The sequence below is a fragment of the Equus przewalskii genome, chromosome 14 (genome assembly GCF_037783145.1).
Source record: "Equus przewalskii isolate Varuska chromosome 14, EquPr2, whole genome shotgun sequence".
In the NCBI taxonomy this organism is placed as follows: Eukaryota; Metazoa; Chordata; class Mammalia; order Perissodactyla; family Equidae; genus Equus; species Equus przewalskii.
In genome coordinates, this window is record NC_091844.1 from 79,760,319 (window position 1) to 79,781,370 (window position 21,052).

The window sequence follows — 21,052 nt, forward strand, 5'->3', positions numbered from 1 at the left end:
TAGGTCTTTGATCCACTTTGAGCTTATTTTTGTGAGTGGTGAAAAAGAATGGTTAATTTTCATTCTTTTACACGTGGCAGTCCAGTTATCCCATTTGTTGAAGAGACTTTCTTTTCTCCATTGTAGGCCCTCAGCTCCTTTGTCGAAGATTAGCTGTCCATAGATGTGTGGTTTTATTTCTGGGCTTTCAACTCTGTTCCATTGATCTGTGCACCTGTTTTTGTACCAGTACCATGCTGTTTTGATTACTGTAGCTTTGTAGTATGCTTTGAAGTCAGGGATTGTGATGCCTCCAGCTTTGTTCTTCTTTCTCAGGATTGCTTTAGCAATTTGGGGTCTTTTGTTGCCCCATATGAATTTTAGGGTTCTTTGTTCAATTTCTGTAAAGAAGGTTATTGGGATTCTGATTTGGATAGCGTTGAATCTGTAGGTTGCTTTAGGTAGTATGGATGTTTTAACTATGTTTATTCTTCCAGTCCACGTGCATGGAATGTCTTTCCATCTCTTTATGTCACCATCTATCTCTTTCAAGAAAGTCTTGTAGTTTTCGTTGTATAGATCTTTCACTTCCTTAGTTAAATTTATCCTAATGTATTTTATTATTTTTGTTGCGATCGTGAATGGGATTGAGTTCTTGAGATCTTTTTCTGTTAGTTCATTGTTAGCATATAGAAATGCTACTGATTTATGTATGTTGATTTTATACCCTGCTACTTTGCTGTAGCTGTTGATTCTTTCTAATAGTTTTCCTATGGATTCTTTGGGGTTTTCTATATATAAGATCATGTCGTCTGCAAACAGCGAGAGTTGTACTTCCTCGTTGCCTATTTGGATTCCTTTTATTTCTTTTTCCTGCTGAATTGCTCTGGCCAACACATCCAGTACTATGTTGAAGAAGAGTGGTGAAAGTGGGCACCCTTGTCTTGTTCCTGTTCTCAGAGGGATGGGTTTCAATTTTTGTCCATTGAGTATGATGTTGGCTGTGGGTTTGTCATATATGGCCTTTATTATGTTGAGGTACTTTCCTTCTCTACCTATTTTATTGAGGGTTTTTATCATAAATGGATGTTGCATCTTGTCGAATGCTTTCTCTGCATCTATTGAGATGATCATGTGGTTTTTGTTTCTCATTTTGTTAATGTAATGAATCACGTTGATTGACTTGCAGATGTTGAACCATCCCTGTGTCCCAGGTATAAATCCCACTTGATCATGGTTTATGATCTTTTTGATGTATTGCTGTATTCAGTTTGCCAAAATTTTGTTGAGGATTTTTGCATCTATGTGCATCAGTGATATTGGCCTGTAGTTTTCCTTCTTCATGTTGTCCTTGTCAGGTTTGGGCATCAGGGTGATGTTGGCTTCATAGAATGTGTTAGGGAGTGCTCCATCTTCCTCAATTTTCTGGAATAGTTTGAGAAGGATAAGTATTAAATCTTCTTTGAATGTTTGGAAGAATTCTCCAGAGAAGCCGTGTGGTCCTGGACTCTTATTTTTCGGAGCTTTTTGATTACTATTCTATTTCTTTACTTTTGATTGGTCAATTCAGATTCTCTATTTCTTCCTGGTTCAGTATGGGGAGGTTGTAAGAGTCTAGGAATTTATCCATTTCTTCTAGGTTGTTCAATTTGTTGCCATATAGTTTTTCATAGTGTTCTCTTATGATCCTTTGTATTTCTTCGGTATCTGTTGCGATTTCTCCTCTCTCATTTCTAATTTTATTTATTTGAGACTTCTCTTTTTTTTTCTTAGTGAGTCTGGCTAAAGGTTTATCGATTTTGTTAATTTTTTCAAAGGACCAACTCTTTGTTTCATTGATCCTTTCTACTGTCCTTTGTGTTTCAATATTGTTTATTTCTGCTCTAATTTTTATTATTTCCCTCCTTCTACTGAGTTTGGGTTTTGTTTGTTCTTCTTTTTCTAATTCTGTTAGGTGTCACTTGAGGTTGTTTATGTAAGATTTTTCTTGTTTATTGAGGTGAGCCTGTATTGCAATGAATTTCCCTCTTAGGACTGCTTTTGCTGCATCCCAAATAAGTTGGTATGGTGTGTTTTCATTTTCATTTATCTCCAGATAATATTTGATTTCTTCTTTAATTTCTTCAATAATCCATTGTTTGTTCAGTAGCATGTTGTTTACTCTACACATGTTTGCTCCTTTCCCAGCTTTATTCTTGTAGTTGATTTCTAGTTTCATAGCCTTATGATCCAAAAAGATGCTCAATATTATTTCCACCCTCTTGAATTTATTGATGCTTGCTTTGTTTCCCAAGATATGGTCTATCTTGAGGATGTTCCATGTGCACTTGAGAATAATGTGTAACCTGCTGTTTTTGGATGAAGTGTTCTATATATATCTATTAAGTCCATCTGGTCTAATTTTTCATTTAATTCTGTAATTTCTTGTTGATTTTCTGTCTGGATGATCTATCCATTGGGGTTAATAGGGTGTTGAGGTCCCCTACTATTATTGTATTGTTGTTGATGTCTCCTTTTAGTTTTGTTAAGAGTTGCTTTACAAATTTTGGTGCTCCTATGGTGGGTGTGTATATATTTATAAGTGTTATGTCACCTTGGTGGAGTGTCCCTTTTATCATTATATACTGCCCCTCTTTGTCTTTCTTTATCTGTTTTGCTTTGAAGTCTACTTTGTCTGATATAAGTATGGCAACACCTGCTTTCTTTTGTTCATTGTTAGCTTGGAGTATTGTCTTCCATCCCTTCACTCTAAGTCTGTGTTTGTCTTTGGGGCTGAGGTGTGTGTCCTGGAGGCAGCATATTGTTGGATCTTGTTCTTTGATCCATCCTGCCACTCTGTGTCTTTTGATTGGAGAGTTCAATCCATTTACATTTAGAGTGATTATTGAAACGTGGGGGCCTACTGCTGCCATTTTATTACTTGTTTTCTGGTTCTTTTCCATTTCCTTTGTTTCTCATCCCACGATTTTTGGATTCCTAATTCAGGCAGGTAAATTTCCGTACTAGCTTTCTTCTTATTTGTAATTTGTGTCTTTATTCTTGTTATTTGTTTAGTGGTTACCAGGTGGTTTGTATAACACATCTCGTAGATGAGATAGCCCTTTTTCTGATAGCCTCATATTTCCTTAAATTAAAATGTTCCTTCCCTTTTCTCTTCCCCTTCTATGTGCTTATTGTCAGATTTTTTCTTTCCTCTTCCTTCTTGTGTTGTGAGTTTGTGGTTAAAATGACAAGGTTATATTTATTCTTGGTGTTTCCCTTCTGTTTATGTTTAATGTTTTATTTAACTCTTGCAAACCTGTTCTGATGGAGAGCTGGTACTTTCTGTTATTGTCCTTCTGCTTATCTCCTTTGTTCTGGGTTTTGTAACCCCTTTCCTTTTTTTGATTTTTCAGGTATGAGGTTCTTCATGAGCATTTCTTGAAGAGGAGGTCTTGTGGCAATGAACTCCCTTAGCTTTTGTTTATGTGGGAAAGTTTTTATTTCTCTATCACATTTCAAGGATATTTTCACTGGGTAGAGTATTCTTGGCTGTAGGTTTTTGTCCCTCATAATTTTGAATATATCATTCCATTCTCTTCCAGCCTGTAAGGTATCTCCTGAGAAATCTGCTGATAGCCTTACGGGGGTTCCTTTGTAGGTTATTTTCTTCTGCCTGGCTGCCCTTAGTATTTTCTCTTTGTCGTTGACATTTGCCAGCTTCACTACTATATGCCTTGGGGTTGGTCTTCTTACATTGATAAAGTTTGGAGATCTATTGGCTTCTGTCACATGAAGTCCCATCTCTCTTCCCAACTTTGGAAAATTCTCAGCCGTTATTTCTTTGAATAGGCCTTCTGCCCTCTTCTCCTTCTCTTCTCCCTCTGGTATACCTATAATGATTATGTTGCATCCCCTAATTGAGTCAGATAATTCTCAGAGGGTTTCTTCATTTCTTTTTAGTATTAGTTTTCTCTCCTCCTCTGTCTGCAGCATTTCTATATTCCTATCCTCCAAATTGCTAATTCTGTCCTCCATATTATCAACCCTACTTTTCAGAAAGTCCAGATTTTTCTTAATCTCCTCCATTGTGTTCTTCATCTCCAATATTTCTAATTGCTTCTTCTTTATAGTATCAAGCTATTTTGTGACATAGCTCCTGAACTCGTTGAGTTGTCTATCTGAATTCTCTTTTAACTTGTTGAGTTTTTAAATAATGGCTGTTTTGAATTCATCGTCATTTAGGTTATAGATTTCATCGTCTGTGGGATTGTTTTCTGGGTACTTGTCATTTTCCTTCTGTTCTGGAGATTTAATATATTTGTTCATACTGCTTGATGGCGTGGATTTGTGCTTCTGCCTAGAGATAGAGTTTAGTTACTGCTTCCACTTGTTTCAACTGGTGTCAGTGGGGAGCAGCTGTTTAGAGTGCATCGACCAGGAACCCTGTCAGCTGTTACTGACTGAACCTGGGCCCCTCCTCGTAGTCACAGTTGTCCTGTGGGGTCCCTCATCAGTTGTGGGGGCAATCGCAAGGGGGCCTCAGGCTGCTGGTACCTACTGTTGCAGACCACCTAGATGTGCTCCCTCCTTAGGGGTCTGCAGTGGTGTTATGGGCTTTCCCAGCAGCCGGGAGCAGTATCACCTATAATTGCAGCTCTGTCACTGTCAGAGCCCACAAGATCACACTTGTCCGCTTTAGTTCCCAGCAGAGCTATGGGTATCTTCTGCAGTCTGTGGTTAGCTCACTTAGCTGTGCTACTTTTGCCCCAGGGCCTTCCAGCCTTGTGATTGCCAGTCAGGGCCTCTCCAGTAGTGCTGTGCCGAGGCTTTCACTGAGGCTGCTGCGGGAACCTGGAGTTCCCCCCTGGGCCACGGAGCTGGGCTGCTTTAGCTCCACCCAGCCCCAGACCACTCCCATGGAATCTCTGGGAGCCCCTTGACCCATCTGGGACACAGCTGGAGTCCGTGAGTCCAGCGGTGGCTGGCAGGCTGCTGCCCTTCCCCGGGATCCTGTTCTTCGGGAGCCTCCCAGTGTTCTGAATGCTCGGTGGGGTCTCTCCAGTAATGGAGGGTAGAGGCTTTCCCTGCTGCTGGTGTGGGACCCTGGAGTTTCCCCCTGGGTCATGGAGCCAGGTGCTGGAGCTCCACCTGACCCCCAAGCACGCCCATGGGATCTCTGGGTGCCTCTTGCACCTTCTGGGGCACAACCGGAGTCTTTGGGCCCGTCAGCAGCTGGCGGGCTGCTGCCTTGCTGGGAATTCTGCTCTTTGGGAGCTTCCCCACATTCTGAATGCTGGGCGGGACTTCTGTGCCAATGGCGAGCAGAGGCTTTCCCTGCCAGTAGTGTGGGACCCTGGAGTTCCCCCTAGGCCTTGGAGCTGGGTGCTGGAGCTCCACCCGGCCCCCAAGCATGCCCACGGGATCCCTGGGTGCCTCTTGCACCATCTGGGGCACAGCCAGAGTCCGTGGGCCCAGCAGCAGCTGGTGGGCTGCTGCCTTGCTGGGAATTCTGCTCTTTGGGAGCTTCCTGGCGTTTTGAATGTTGGGCGGGGCCTCTCTGCTAATGGTGAGCAGAGGATTTCCCTGCCAGTAGTGTGGGACCCTGGAGTTTCCCCCAAGCTTAGGTATAATTGCGGCGGGCTTAGGTAGGGCTGTAGTCACCTGTTTCCACTGTCACTCCGCCGGTGAGTGCACACTCCTGCCATTGGTGTGTGACGATGACATGGGGAGTCCACTGGAAGAGAGCCTCTTGCAGGTACTAGACTGTCTGGGGGTCGGGGGTCAGGGGTCGGAGAGTTTTCACCTATCTCCACCTCCTCCTGGGGGGAAGTCTGTCTGCCTTCCAATGTATAGCAGCACAGGTCTCTCAGGCGTCTTGAGATGCTATATGGATATCCTTTGTTAACCGATGAATGTCCAATTAGTTGTAGATTCGAAGAGGGAGAGACAAAGAAGACTACTCACTCTGCCATCTTGGTCTCACCTCCTCATGTAGTATCTTCTTGTTTCAGTAATCTAGGACCTAGAATTTTCAAGTCTAAATTCATACAGTGGTCAAAGTTTTACTGTCACATACATGATGACCTGCTTATAAACCAAGAGTCCTAAAATACTACCACCTCCAAAAATGAAGGATTTTTTAAAAATCTGCCTACTGTCACTGGGAAACCACAAGGAATCTGAGGCTAGTTTACTGCAAAATAGACTCTTAGGGATACATATACACATACAAGCCACATGAATTCTTACAATCAGCAACGTTCAAAGAAGCCACGTTAAAATTAATGTAAAATATTCCTTCAGACATTAAGATATGCTAAATTACAGTGGTGTGTTAGTGCTCATTGCATTTTCTTAGTGTATTCCCACTCTAAAAAGAAGAAAAATAAACTTCATTTGCAATATCTTTTCCTCAAACTTCCAAATACCCCTCCTTCATCTTGACTCTCTATTAAAGGCCTTGCTTCTTATTTCATGAGACAGATGAAACCCTAGGAAGAGAAATTAACAGACTTCTGCTTCTTAAACTTCTCGCTGTCACACCTTCCCACTCACCTGAATTTGTGTCTGTATGATCTGATCACCTCCGCTAACTACTAATGAATTATCCAAATTCATGACCAAGGGCAAACTCTCCAGTTATGAACTACATTCCAGGTGATCATTTATTTCTTTTTACCACCACCCCAAGGATGTCACTTTAACAATTCTTTCCCTCTCTTGCATCATCAATCTCCTCTTTTTTATTGTAATATTCCTAATGGCATACAAATCCTATAACAGCTCTATAATCTCAGAAAAATGTCTTGTTCCATTTCATTTTCCATTTATTGCTTCCTTTCTGCATTTATCTTTTGAGGATAATTCCTCCAGGGTATTCTTAATTATTGATGCCAACAATTCATTTCTTATAATTCTTTGTCATCCTGCCAATATTTTTCTTTAAAAAAAAGCAATGAACGCTGAGTTGCCTAATCAAATGGACAAGTCTCAAAATCAGCTTTATTGACTCAAGAAGAAACATTGATGTATCCAATACTTCTCTTTGAAACATTTTATTCATTAGCGATTCAGTCATTTATTTCTGAATCACTGGGGATTTTTTTCTGGGGGAAAAAATGCCTGAAACTCAATGGCTTAAAACAAGGAGAGAATTATTTTTCAGAATTTTATGGTGTTATTCAGTGGTTCTTCTGGTAGTCTCACCCGGAGCCTCCCATGGAGCTGAATTAGGCTGATACATTAACTGTAGAATGAACACAGCTAGGACTATGGCTAGGGCATCTCAAGTCTCTTCCACATGCCTCTCTATATAATTAGCTGGGGCATAATAGCAAACTTCAGTCTCAAGGCAATAGTCCAAAAGTAAACATTTAAAGACCATGAAGATATATTTAAAAATCCTTTAAAACTGAACCTCAAAACCAGACATGATAAATTCTGTCAATTCTATTACCCAAACCAAGTCACAGATCTAACACAGTTATAAGCAGAGGAAAATTGGAGCCAACTGTTTGATGAGAAAAGTAGGGAAGTTTAATTTGAAAAGTCACAACCAAGCTTCTCGTACATCACATTCTTCTTTTTTCCCTTATATGTCACTGGCCACTCATTCTGAGACTTTTTTTACTGGTTCTTTCTGACCTCCTTACTTTTAATATGGGAATTCTCCATGACTGAATCTTTGGAAATAATCTTTTTTCTATCTAAACATATGATTTTGAAATCTCATTCATTCTCATGACTTTAGTTAACATTAGTTAACATTAGTTAACATTTAGTTAACATTAGCTAACATTTAGTTAACATTAGTTAACTGATGACTTTCAAATTTATATCTCTAGTCAAGATAGCACACATACTTGGTGGATTCATAAATGTAGTTTCTTTCCTGATTTGGGCTTTGTAATAGGTGCATAAAAATTAGCTCACAATATGACAAATCAAAATTTGTGGGATGCAGCTAACACAGTATTTATCAGAAAATTCACAGCCTTAAATGCATATATTAAAAAGAACAAACACTAAAAGTCAATTATATAAATATATATCTAAATGCTCAAAAAGGACAATAAGTCAAATCCTAAGACTATAAAAAGAATTACCAAGATAAGAGTAGAAGTCAATAAGATAGAAAACCAATGTTCAATTGAGAAAACAACAGTCAGAAGTTAATTCATTGAAAATATTAATAAAGTGATAAACCCTAAGGAAGACTGATGGATAAAAAAGGAACAAATTATCATACTGAAGGAATAAGAAAAGTAATATCATTTCAGATTGCACAAACATAAGATATTGTGAAAATTGTAGCTAATATATTTAACAATTTAGGTGTGTTTAGCAAGGTCACAGAAAATAAGGGCAATATATAAAAGTCAGCTGGATCCTTAGATACTAGCAACAAATAATAGGGATTTGAATACCATATCATTTACAATAGCACTATAAAGTATTAAGCACTTAGGCATATAGCTAACAAAACATAAGTGAGAATTTTAGGCACAAAGTACAAAACACTGATGAAAGAAATCAATGAAGATCCCAGTAAGTGGAAATATATACCATGTTCATGAATTAGAAGTCTCCATATTGTTAAGATGTTTACTTTTTCCAATTCGTTTTATAAATTCATTGCAATCCCAATCAAAATCCTAGAAAGCTTTCTTGTGTAGATATAGAGAAATCGATTCTAAAATTTACATGGAAAAGCAAAGGTAGAATACCCAAAATATATCTGAAAAGGAAATCTAAACTCAGAGGAAATCATATTATCTGATTTCATTACTTAATATAAAGCTAAAAGAATCAAGACAGTGTGATATTGGCCACAGCCAGACACATAGAGCAACGGCATGTGGTAGAGAGCCCCGAAATAGACAAACACACCTACAGGCACCTGAATTTTGATAAAAGTGCAAAAGCAATTAAATGAAGAAAGAATAGATGTTTCAATGAAAGGTGTGGAACAATAGGATGTATAATCCAAAAAGAAAGAAAAGGAAGTAAAAAAGAAACTCTGCATATAAGATACATCTTTGAGAAAAATACAATTAAAATGAGTACATAGAACTAAATATAAAATGAATAGCTATAAAAATTCTAGGAGAAAATTTAAGGGAAAAATTGTGTGAACTTTGGTTTGTCCATTCGTTTTCAGATACAACATCAAAGGGATGACCCATGAAAGAAAAGAATTGATAAATTGGACTTAATCAAAATGAGAAACTTATGCTCTGGGAAAGTCACTCTTGAGAGAATGAAAATACAAGCCACAGACTGGGAGAAAATGTTGGCAGATCACATTACCTGATAAAGACTTCACATCCGGAACATATTTAAAACTCTTAAAATTCAACAATAAGAAAACATCCTAATAAAAACAGGGCAAAATCTTTGAACAGACATTTCAAAAAAGATGATAAACAGATGAAAAATAGCATATGGAAAGATGCTCTGCATTGTTTGTCTTCAGGAAAATGCAAATTAAAATAATTGGATACCACTACACATCTATTAGAATGGCTAATATATTTTCTTAAGTGATAGTACTGAATATTGACAAAAATACAGAGTAACAGGAACTCTCACTCATTGCTAGTGGAAATGCAAAATAATAAAGCCACTTTGGAAGACAGTTTGGAAGTTTCTCATAAAGTTAAACATGAACTTACCATAAAACTCAAAATTTATGCTTCTATGTATTCCATTTCCCCAAGTAAACTAAAAAATTATATTTACACAAAAACATGTATGTACAGTTTTATAGCAGTTTTATTCATAATCACCAAAAATTGGAAGTAATCAAGATTTCCTTCAACAAGTAAATAAGCAAATTATAGTGCCTTCCTGAAATTCAGTGATGAAAAGGAATAATCTATTGATTAACACACATGAATATCTGAAATGTGTTTTCCTAATAATACACAACGTAATTGTGAATTAATACACAATGTAGCCTGACACTATATAGACACAAGGCTACATATTGAATAATTCAATTCATATTAATTCTGAAAAAAGCAAAAGTATAGGGATAGAAAACTGACCAGGAGTCAGAAGCGAAATAATTGACTACAAACAGGACCCACAAAGGAATTTTTAGCATGACAGAACTTGTGTATGTTACTGCTGTGGGAAACATGGATTTTGAAAACCCATAGAGCTGTACTCCACAAGGAGATAATACTAATGTGTGCAGATACAAAAACATCAACCAGCATGCTGGGAGATGCTGGGATGGAATGAGGACTTTGACAAATCAATCTAACTGTATTACAAATGTATGAAGAGCGTGGAGTAACAAGGAGCTGACCTAGGTAACTCTGGAAACTGATGCCTTGAATGGAAGCTATATTGTCAAATACAAAAAGTACAGACATAAACACTGTGCTCTAGTTGATAAACTTGTTTCTCACAATGATATGTGTCAAAAGTTCTGAAAGTGGTTTACTTCTATACTTAGACTGAACAAATAGGTAAATAGATGATAACAGATGATGGGATCCAGATTTCTCACTACCAGAGAAAGAAGGTACAAGCAAGCAAGTGGGAGAAGACTAGACTAAATGCCGTGGTGCTGGATTTAAGTCAGAGATATCAGCATAAACTCGTGTTTAGTTTAATGTGTTTACTGATATGGAATTAATTACAGTTATATATGTACAGGTAAGTTACTACCTTTTCTAGCTTTCCATCGAGACAGCACAGAAAGAGTGATACCCAAATAATAATGAGTAACCCAGCACATTAATCTTGGTTTCTAAATATCATTCTCCAATAAAAGGTAATTTTTCATTTTTCCAGAGATCTTTGGCAAAATGGTTGATTCTATGGCTTAGGCATGGAAAATACAAATGAACATCTTTTAGTGCCAGAAACAAGGAAGTAACAAAAAGACATTAGAATAGGACATGTCAAAGGGACAGAGCAGCCAAACTGAAAGAAATCCCAATTTCCAAAGCTGTAGCGATTTGAGCAAGAAACTAAAAGAAAAAAAAAAAGCAGTGTTATATTTTAATTCAAATTAAAATTAAATATGCATGGGTCTATCCTGATGAAAGAAAGAAAGAAGGAAGGAAGGAAGACAAAAATTAATCTTTCTTATACGAGAATTCCAAATATACATGGGTATCCCTCTTCCAGAATATGGAAGTTAATCTCCTTTTCTTGAGTGTGGGCTGGATTTAGTAATACATTTTCAAAGAATAGAATGTGGAAAAAATTTCAAAGAATACAGTGGAAAAAACTGGTAAAAACTACCTTAACCATTGATCAAGGTTAACATCACCAGTCATAAATCATCTCCACATCACGTGCCAGATGATAAAATGTGATTTGAAGGGTAGTTCATCTCTGTGGTCTTCTTCTCAAAAAACCTATAACCCCAGTTTAATAATGAAAAAAATCAGACAAACCCAAATTGAGGAACACACCAGAAAATACCTGACCAATACGCTTCAAAACAATAAAGTCATGAAAAACAAGGGAACAAACTAATAAATCATCACAGACCACAGAAGGTCACGAGGCGTGATGAATAAACTCAACATGCTATACTGAAGGGAATCCTAGAACAGAAAGTGTGTAAAAACCAGTGGTATTTGAATAAATCTGGAGTTTTGTTAATAGTATTACATAAATGTTAGTTTCTTAGTTTTGTCAACGTATCATGGTTATAAAAGATGTCAGCATTAGGGGAAACTGAATGATGGGTTATGAGAAAAAAAATTGTGTTATGTTCACAACTTTTCTGTAAGTTTAAAATCATTCTAAAGTACTTTTTTCTTTTTTAAATCCAGAAAAGAGGTAAAGGACTTGGCTTGGAGCTACAAAGATGTCACTTGTTCCATTGACTCAATTTACCACTACCCTCATAATGATACAACCTGTAGTGAACATATTAACAGCTGATGACAGTGATGCCCTGACAACTTCACCAAGCTATGACTAAAGTTTACACCATGCTAAAGTTTACACCAGTATGACATAAAATTAGTAAAAAAAAAAAAAAAAATTAAGAATACGTTGTTTTGGCATGAGTTTTCCAGTTGTGGATTATTGTCCTTCATTTTGTGATTATATTTTTTCTTCTTTTTGGTGCTACCATGTCTTTGTCAATATTATGGTGACAGTTTATGGTGGATATTTTTATTTTGCATTCTTTAACAGCAACAAAAAGTAAGAACCCTATGTAATAAACTTCCTGATGTATTGTTACTGGTCCAGAAATCTGTCAAAAACTGACATAAAGGGTAAATTTTAAATTATAATAATTCTTAGTTTATTTATCTACTATTGCTATATATGTTATTGTAGCAATTTATGTTTGCTAAGAAGCCACTGTATGAAAACAAATAAAACAAATTAACATAAAATATACAGACTAATATATTGTTACTTGTTAATAACAAGGTGTATCGAATATATGACTTTAGTACTCTTTCCTAAAATCCTACAAAACGGGCAATGAAAATTTTAACAAGTAAACTGATGGGGCTGGGGGAGCTGGAAGTAGATAGAAGACAGATGAATAGTAACTGACTTAGGAGGCTGGAGGAAGCTGAATCCCAAGCTATAAGTGACAAGGATTAGGAGCAATTCTGTGTACAGCATAGGATTCCCCAAAAGCTCAAGTTTGTTGGCATCAGCTACCTCTGGAAGCAGAGGGGTGAGGAGAGACTAAAAATTCAAAAAATGGTTGAAGTCTATTAAGATGGAGTAAGACTCATGGATTCCTTCCCTCACATCATATAAATGAGCATTTATATCTCCACTGTGAAAAAAGACAGAACGTTTACCCTTTGGAGAAAAATTTTAAAAGGTGACATGTTGAGGGAGATGGTACCATTTCAAAAACTAGGTGATTAAGTGAAGGCTGTATGCTGTATAAAGAATATGAGTTCCACCAGAAGCAGATCCCAAGTTAAGGCATTGATGTCAGTTTCTTTGAGGAAACCTTTAAGGAGATCACATGTTAGTAAAAACCACAGAAAGAAAGCCCCTCCTATGAACCCAGAACTTCCAATTAGCTCTCAGATGTCCCACCTTAAATATGAGGAGACAGCCATAGATCATCAGGCTCTAATAAGAATGACAAAAAATAAACCAAGGAAAAACACTACTTGGTGGAAAGAGGGACCATGCAAGAGAAATCTTTAAAAATGAAGTTTCCATGAAATGGGGACAGATTGTTTTAAGTAAAGACACTCAGAGAACAGGAGAGAATTATGGGAAAGTAAAAATAGATAACGGACTTGGAAAACTCAAGAACTGCCAGTCTTGACTGAAGCCAGTAAGAGGGTTCCAGTCAGAAGATAAAGTTTATAGGACACATTATGAGTTTGAATGAATAGAGAAGGGATTTAACTATAGGAGGAGAATTCAGACTAACATGTCATAAGCGCTAAAGTGAAGCCAATAAAAACAAAGCCAGCAAAAGCTATTACAACTGAGAATCGTCATAAAATAACTGTAAAATGCACAATCAGATTTTGGTGCTAGAGTTCTTGAGTTCGAGTACCACTCCACCATTTTCTAGCTGTGTGATCTTGGCCAATATACTGAGCCTTACTTTCCTCATCTGTAAAGTGGGTGTAATAATGCTACTTCGCAGTGTTCTCAGGAAGATTAAATGAGTATATAAGTAAGTATATACTCATTTTTATATATAAAATTAGTTACTAAAAGTTCTGAGGGGAAAGCTAATAACATTTTGATGAAAAATAGTAAGCAAAATATAGTGTGTTCAATAGTCAGACTGATGTCAATGCAATATTGTTTTAAAAAATTATAACTATGTAAGAAAGAGGAAATGTGCGTGTGTGTGTGAGAGAGTGAGCAAGGATGATGAGGATGAGTGTGTTCAGGTGGTAAAGGAAAGTTAAATCTTTATCTTCTATACCAGTAAGTCAGTAGATAAGGCTAATACTGAATCAATAAGTGTTTGTATAAGCATGTTATTCATCAGTATGGAGGTAAATACTAACAGAATTGGCTAAAAGAGTTCTAAGTATTTGCCTCTGCAGAGAGTTAAATGGTTAAGACCTGCTGTTGTTTTCATAATCAGCCTTGTCGAGCTAATCGACTCTTTAAACTTCCTGCATGCATTACTTTGATGGAAAGTTAAACTACATTTTTTTTTAAATCAATACTGGGATGAATAAATGCCTAAATTCATGTGCTCTCTGATATCTCTATGCCTTTGCATATTGTTTTCCTCTACCTGCATTGTCCAATTTCTTGAACTTTTTTCCCTGGCTATTTTTCATCAGTAAACCTGAGTCTACTCACATTCTGGTCTAGGAACTCATTACTGAACTACGCATGCAGACCTGATAGCTCTGTTATTTGCTTCTTGACTGCACTTGGAGCCTTCCTCCCTAGTGCATTGCATTGAAATATGAATTATGTGCCTGCTTCTATTTCTAGGCTGGATGCTCATGGGAAGAACTGTTTCTTAATTGTCTGTCTTTTAGATGTCTACACAGAGTATAGCAACTACCTCATCACTGTTTTTAAAGTGAACTCCAGTAAATAAATCCTATGGATTTACACTCTCAGAGATGTATAGTGCTCAATAAAGAGCATGTCCATAGTGTTTCTGGTTGGTTTCTTATAATGAGAAAAGAGGTCAAATCTGAGTTGAGTCTGTATGTTACAGATTAGTTATAGCTATTGTTTTGCCTGCAGTATGCTGGCAGCAGTACTGCTAATCCTAGAATTTCTGAAAATTGCTACACATTCTCCTGAGAGATACAACCTTTCTCCTCAACCCTACTTGCGTGTACACATACGTGCACACACTCACATACACACACACGCACTTGCATAATCTAAATGGTTATCATGAATATTAACACGTTATTAAATGATAACAGAGTTCAATAATTCATAGTCATGGCACAATATTGCTTATTTTAATGGTTCACAGATGAGAATATAACTAATTCTGGACAATTGATATTGATCCTTTGGAATTTAGGAGCTGAAACTGAGGAAGGCAAATCATCTCTCTAAGAGCGCCTGAAGCTTTATCATGTAAAATCCAGGCGTTTCCATCAGCCGTATTTTCCACTGCCTGAGCTAAAGTGGAGAAAGTCTATCTTCAGACAGAAAGTAAAGAACAAAGTGTATGTAAAAAGCAGAGAAATCCAGAGACCTGAGGGTAGTGAGTTTCTGTTTCCATTTATTGCTAAGACTTTGTTCTTATCACTGGAGTTCTTCAGGCACCTTGGTGTGATTCCTTTTTTGATTTGAGTTATTTTGAATTTGATTTATGTTATTTGTAAGTGAAATCCTACTAACAAACACAAAATTAATACAAGAAGAATTACACGTGGGAATTGGAGAAAACACCACCATGTGAATTAGTATTTAGAGATTTAGGAGCTGGCTTGTTAAAATAATTAATTATAATGTTGAGTTTACACATAACTTGTATGCCTTCTCTGGTCTTTCTCTCCCATTTTCTGAAATTTCAGTCGAGTATTTTTAATATATACAGCTTTCTCTAAGTTGTAATAGAAACCATTATGGATGGGTCAGCCTTAAAATTTGAATTAAGTAGCAAAATTTGTATTGGCCCTTCCTTCTCCAAGTCCATAGGAGCATTGGTGGCAACTAGAAGAGAATATGATCCCTTATGGAAAAACAATCACAAACAGTTCCCCAGCATCAGAAGCATAATATGATGGCCTGATGGGGAAGCTGGAGTCGTTGATACTGAGAGACCTGAGCACTCTGAGGGCTGTTCAAAAATGTCTGGGAGAAAATTTGAGATGAGCAAGTTTTTGACTAAGGGATTATAGCTATAAAAATGTGATTATTTTAGTCTTAGTATGATGAGAACAAGTTCACTTCAATCTAACAAGTATTAGAAAAAACATCTGAAAAATATATGAGGTAGAATAGACACTTTGGAAACAGTAGTTAGAAGCAATGACATAATAGCAGCAGCCACAGCACAAATATTGATGAGAGATCATCAGAATATCAAAGAAAAAATCTGAGAAAAGCCAGCAGATTTGTTTAGTTTTCTATTGCCATGTAACAAATCACCACAAAGTTATTGGCATAGAACACTAATTTATTATTTCACAGTTTCTGTGGGTCTGGACCTCAGGTGTGGACCAGACTGACCTCCGCTCAGGACTCACAAAGATGGAAACAAAATGTCAGCTGGGCTGTGGTTCTCGTTTGGAGCTTGGGGTCTTCTTCCAACCTCATTTAGGTTGTTGGCTGAATTCAGTTCCTAGTGGTCATAGAACTGAATTTGTTATTGTTGTTGTTGTTATAATGCTGGCTTTTAGCTCCTAGCAGCCTCACAGTCAGTTCACAGCATGGTAGTTTGTTACTTCTTGGAGAAAGACAGAATGAGAGAGAAAGAGAGAGATTGTTCAATTCACCAATCAAAAAATTCACTCTTCTTCTACTGGAGAGAAGTGAACAAGGGACGGAATGATTGTTCAGAAACATTATTTAGTAGACGAATACATATGGAAACTAGAAGACTAAAGAAAAAGATGTTTGCGGTTGGAGAAGGGCAAAAAAAGAGTTCTGTTTCTATGGTAAGACTGAGATGGCTATTGCACATCCAAAAAGAAATGTCAAAAAATGAGTTTAGAGGGTGGATAGACCACATGCATAGATAAAAATATAGATGTCAATGGGGTAGGTATTGTGCTTCAAACTTCACAGATCATCCAGGGAGAGAGTTTAGAAAGAGAAGAGACTAGGCAGCCAATGACAGAATCTTACAGCCCACCACATTTAAAGGTTGCATACGAGATAAGTCCAGAACAAAGGGGACTGAGAAGAAGCAGAGGTAGAAGGAAAACCAATACATTGTGGTATTACGGAATCCAAGAGAACATGTCATTAAGGAAAAGAGTTATAAATACAGAGAATGTTCCTGAGAACTGACATTTGACAACATGCAGGTTCTATCTTGGATGAAAAAATTTCAGCAGAGCAATAAGAATAGAACACGCTTGGAGGTGGTTGAAGATAAAATTAGAGATGAAGAGGTAGAGACACAGCCTGTGTGCGTGTGTGTGTGTGTGAGCAGGAGTATAGGACAAGTGAGCTTTAGCTACAGAGGGTTATGAGTAATGGAGATTCATTTACTATTAGTTTTTATCTTCTGCAGAAGAGTTATTGACTGTAGTAACAATATCCTACTACATCACTTATTTATTTATTTATTTTTGAAAGATTAGCACCTGAGCTAACATCTGTTACCAATCTTTTTCTTCTTTCTTTCTTCTTCTTCTCCCCAAAGCCCTCCCAGTACATAGTTGTATATTCTAGTTGTAGGTCCTTCTGGTTGTGCTATGTGAGATGCCTCCTCAACATGGCTTGATGAGCAGTGCCGTGTTCGTGCCCAGGATCTTAACCAGGGAAACCCTGGGTCATCAAATCAGAACATGCGAATACAACAACTCAGCCAGGGGGCCAGCCCCTATATCACTTATTAACTGGGTAAATATAAGCAAGTTTTCATAATGCTCTGCGGCCAGTTTATTCAAACATAAAACAGAAGTATAATTATGTCCACCTTGGGTGGTTGTGAGAAGTAAAATTATTAACATATATATCATGCACTTAGAATGGTATCTGAGATGTAGAGCGAACTCACTTATTAACTTCTGTTATGATTTTTATATCTTTGTATCCCCATATCCATCTCAGTATCTTCAGGTATAAAAAATGTCCTATGTCAATTATTATGAATTCACAAGTATATGACTGATTGAATATTTTTTGCCTCTGGATTCAGTTCACAAAAGATCAGAAGAACCAGCCTAATCTGTATTCAAGGCTGCAGCAATTGTTGCAAAACTCTAAAACTTTACTAAGAAGTATTGAATTTTAGATACAAAGTAAGGGAATTTTGTGGCATGGAAAATTTATCTCAATAAAGCTCTTAAAAATCAACTTAAATGAACAAGATCTATTTCCCATGCAGATGTAACTCTAATTGTTTACCTATTAAAGCAGGGTGAAAATGTGTCCTCTTGTCCAGATTCCGGGCAAACAATTCTGATGGAAGATGAGTGATGTTCTTAATGCATTTATTTTCCTTGTATACAATTCAGTATTTATTTAAAATTTCAAAAGGACTTTATAGTTTTTGCAATATTTCAGTAGACTCTTTAATGATCATTAACTTTTACATATTATTAACTTTTGCATTTTAGCAAGTGGGTTCTACAAATTTATGCATCACAAAATACTATTTTAAGACATATCATGATCATCTTCCCAGGATGAACCTATTCATAATTCTAAAATAAATCTAATGGAAAATATTAAAGTTACATGTAGAAATTATAATTGTAGTAAAGTGTTTCACAGGCTCCTGCACTCTTAAAGTTGGCAAAGTCCTTCATAGCAATCTAGGGAGCTTGAAGACATTGCATTTTCTTTGCATATCAAATTTACTTAACACTATTGTTGCTGATATTCTCTGGGCTACAGATCAAATAAAGATTTATTTAGAACTCACTTGATTCCAACAAAGGTTTAGAGTGGTTGTACCTAAATTATTGGTCCATAAATTCTGCTTTTGAACGGCATGCTGTTGAACAATTCTATACCAATGCCATTCCTTGAATTAAATAGAAGGCATAGCAAAAGCTTGAAATAATTTCTAAAGCAATGTACTTATTTGACACTGAATTAGTTTGGCTATAGTGGACATTCCTGAACTATAAGTTTATTCTTTTTTTTCTGTGAAAAAGGCAAACTCTACCACTTATTCCTCAAGCATTACATCACACAATATATTTTTTTTCCAAAACTAGTAGTTTTGGAATGTAGTAGAGTATAATATAATACCCTATATAATATATACATATATATACTACAGATAAAAATATATATACAGGAGATGTAGTATAATATAATAGCAGTATAAACTACAGTTTAGAAATCCAGTTTTGAGGTAGATACAAGCTATGTTCACAAGCTCAAGTTCACCTTCAATTGGCTCTGTGAGGCTGAACAAGTGATTAAATCTTTTGAGTCTCTTTGTAATATCTTGTTTGCAGGGACTATAAAACTTAACTCATAGGATTATTGTAATGATTAATATAAAATATAGAACATACGATAAAGCACTTCGTATAGGGTAGGGTACAAAATAAGTGCTCAATTAAGGCTAGTTTTGATAACGATGACAAAAATTAAGAAATGAGTAAGGCATAGCCCCCATTTCCAACCTAGCGGTATGGATAAAACTGCACTTAAATGATTACAGAATTAATTGTCCATTTCTGTATCAGCTCATCAACAATCAAAATTTCAAACAAAAAATAATCTGAGCATTTGATAACATTCTAAATATTGAAGAAATATGAGAAACCAATCTTAGAGTTTATTCTGGGCATTTTACACCAGACGCTATCTTTCAACTTTTCAGTTGAAGTTTTCATGTAAAAAGATAAAAAGCCCAGCATGGTCACAGCAGTGGTCTAGAACATCGTGTGTTCTGAAAAAGAGGGAAATGGAGAATGATGGGGGTAAGGTGATACATCATCATCATCATCTTTCATCCATTCCAACTCTTGTAGTTGTAATATACTACTCACATGTTAAGGGAAGGCCAATTTAATAGTTGGTGTTATCAAATCAATTTAACACAATCAGATTAATTTTTGCTTTGAGTTGAAAATTTTTAGCATGATTCTCATGATTGTTATAAGTAAATAATTCATAAGACAAAGTAATATTTTTCACACGATACAAAAACTCATATATGCAGAGACATCTATGCCATGCTAATTGGGTAAATTCAGCTACATGGGGAGAAGTTTTAAATTTTTGAGTTTCGATAAGAATTTACTCTGAATCTTTTAGGTATATACAAGGAGATCAAATAAAAATAGAACTGAACTCACACTCCTCTTTAAAGGCATTTTAGATTTAATTATTTTTTTCTTCCTTGATTTTGCTACTCAGAGGTGATATTTTTTTCCAATAACTGAAAGAGTAAGATCCTTGAGAATATGGGAAGACATCGAAACCGAGGAACGAGTGGAGAGACTCACCATTGATAGAGGAGAAACACAGCTCCATTGAGGAGGAGTGAAGAAAATTTAGGTCAAGTACAGAAACATTTGTATATTCAGTGATTAGGGACTTCTTATCTGACGATCTCTCTTTTCCACTGAAATTGTATCAGAGTGTCATAAAGCCACACAATCATACATCAGAGGAAAACTGATTTATGTTTCATCCACTCACTCATTCAGCAAATAATTATTGAGTATCTATTGTACACGTCAGGTACTGTGCTAATCGTTGGGAGAAAGAGAAATGTAAAATAGAAACTTGCAGCCTAGTAGGGAGGATTGACATTAAAGAAATCGTCACATGGGGGCCAGCCTGCTAGCACAGGGGTTAAGTTCATGAGCTCTGCTTCAGCGGCCCGGGGTTCATGGGCTCAGATCCTAGGTGTGGACCTATACACCATTCATCAAGCCACGCTGTGGCAGCATCCCACATACAAAATAGAGGAAGATTGGCACAGATGTTAGCTCAGGCACCATCTTCTTCAAGCAAAAAGAGGAAGATTGGCAATAGATGTTAACTCAGGGCCAATCTTCCTTACCACACAAAAAAAGAAAGTAATCATCACATAAATGGATGTATAATTAAAATTTTGTCTGTTTAAAATAGGGTACATGCACGAATTCTTTGAGTAATTGGAACGTGTGGTGAGGCATGAAAATCGGGTAGTAATCACCTATCAAAAAGTAGAGTAAAGAATGCTCTGGCCAAGGGAATCCATGTGAGGACCACAAGGTGTGAAAAATCCTGACCCACTCAATGCAGAGAAAGATGCCAACATGACAGAGGGTGGGTTGGGGGGCAGCATGACAAGTGGAGAAAGGCCCTGATCGAGTTCTTGGTGTTTTTAGACCATGCTTAACTCCAAAGGATGTTGAAGGCTGGAATTTGATCCTAATGGCCATGGGAAATAATTTAGGGATTTATTTGTCTCATACAATGGGAAGTCCAGGACATGGGCAACAGCTCAATAATGGCATTACAGAGCCAAGCTTTTTGCTTTGCATTCAGCCACTTT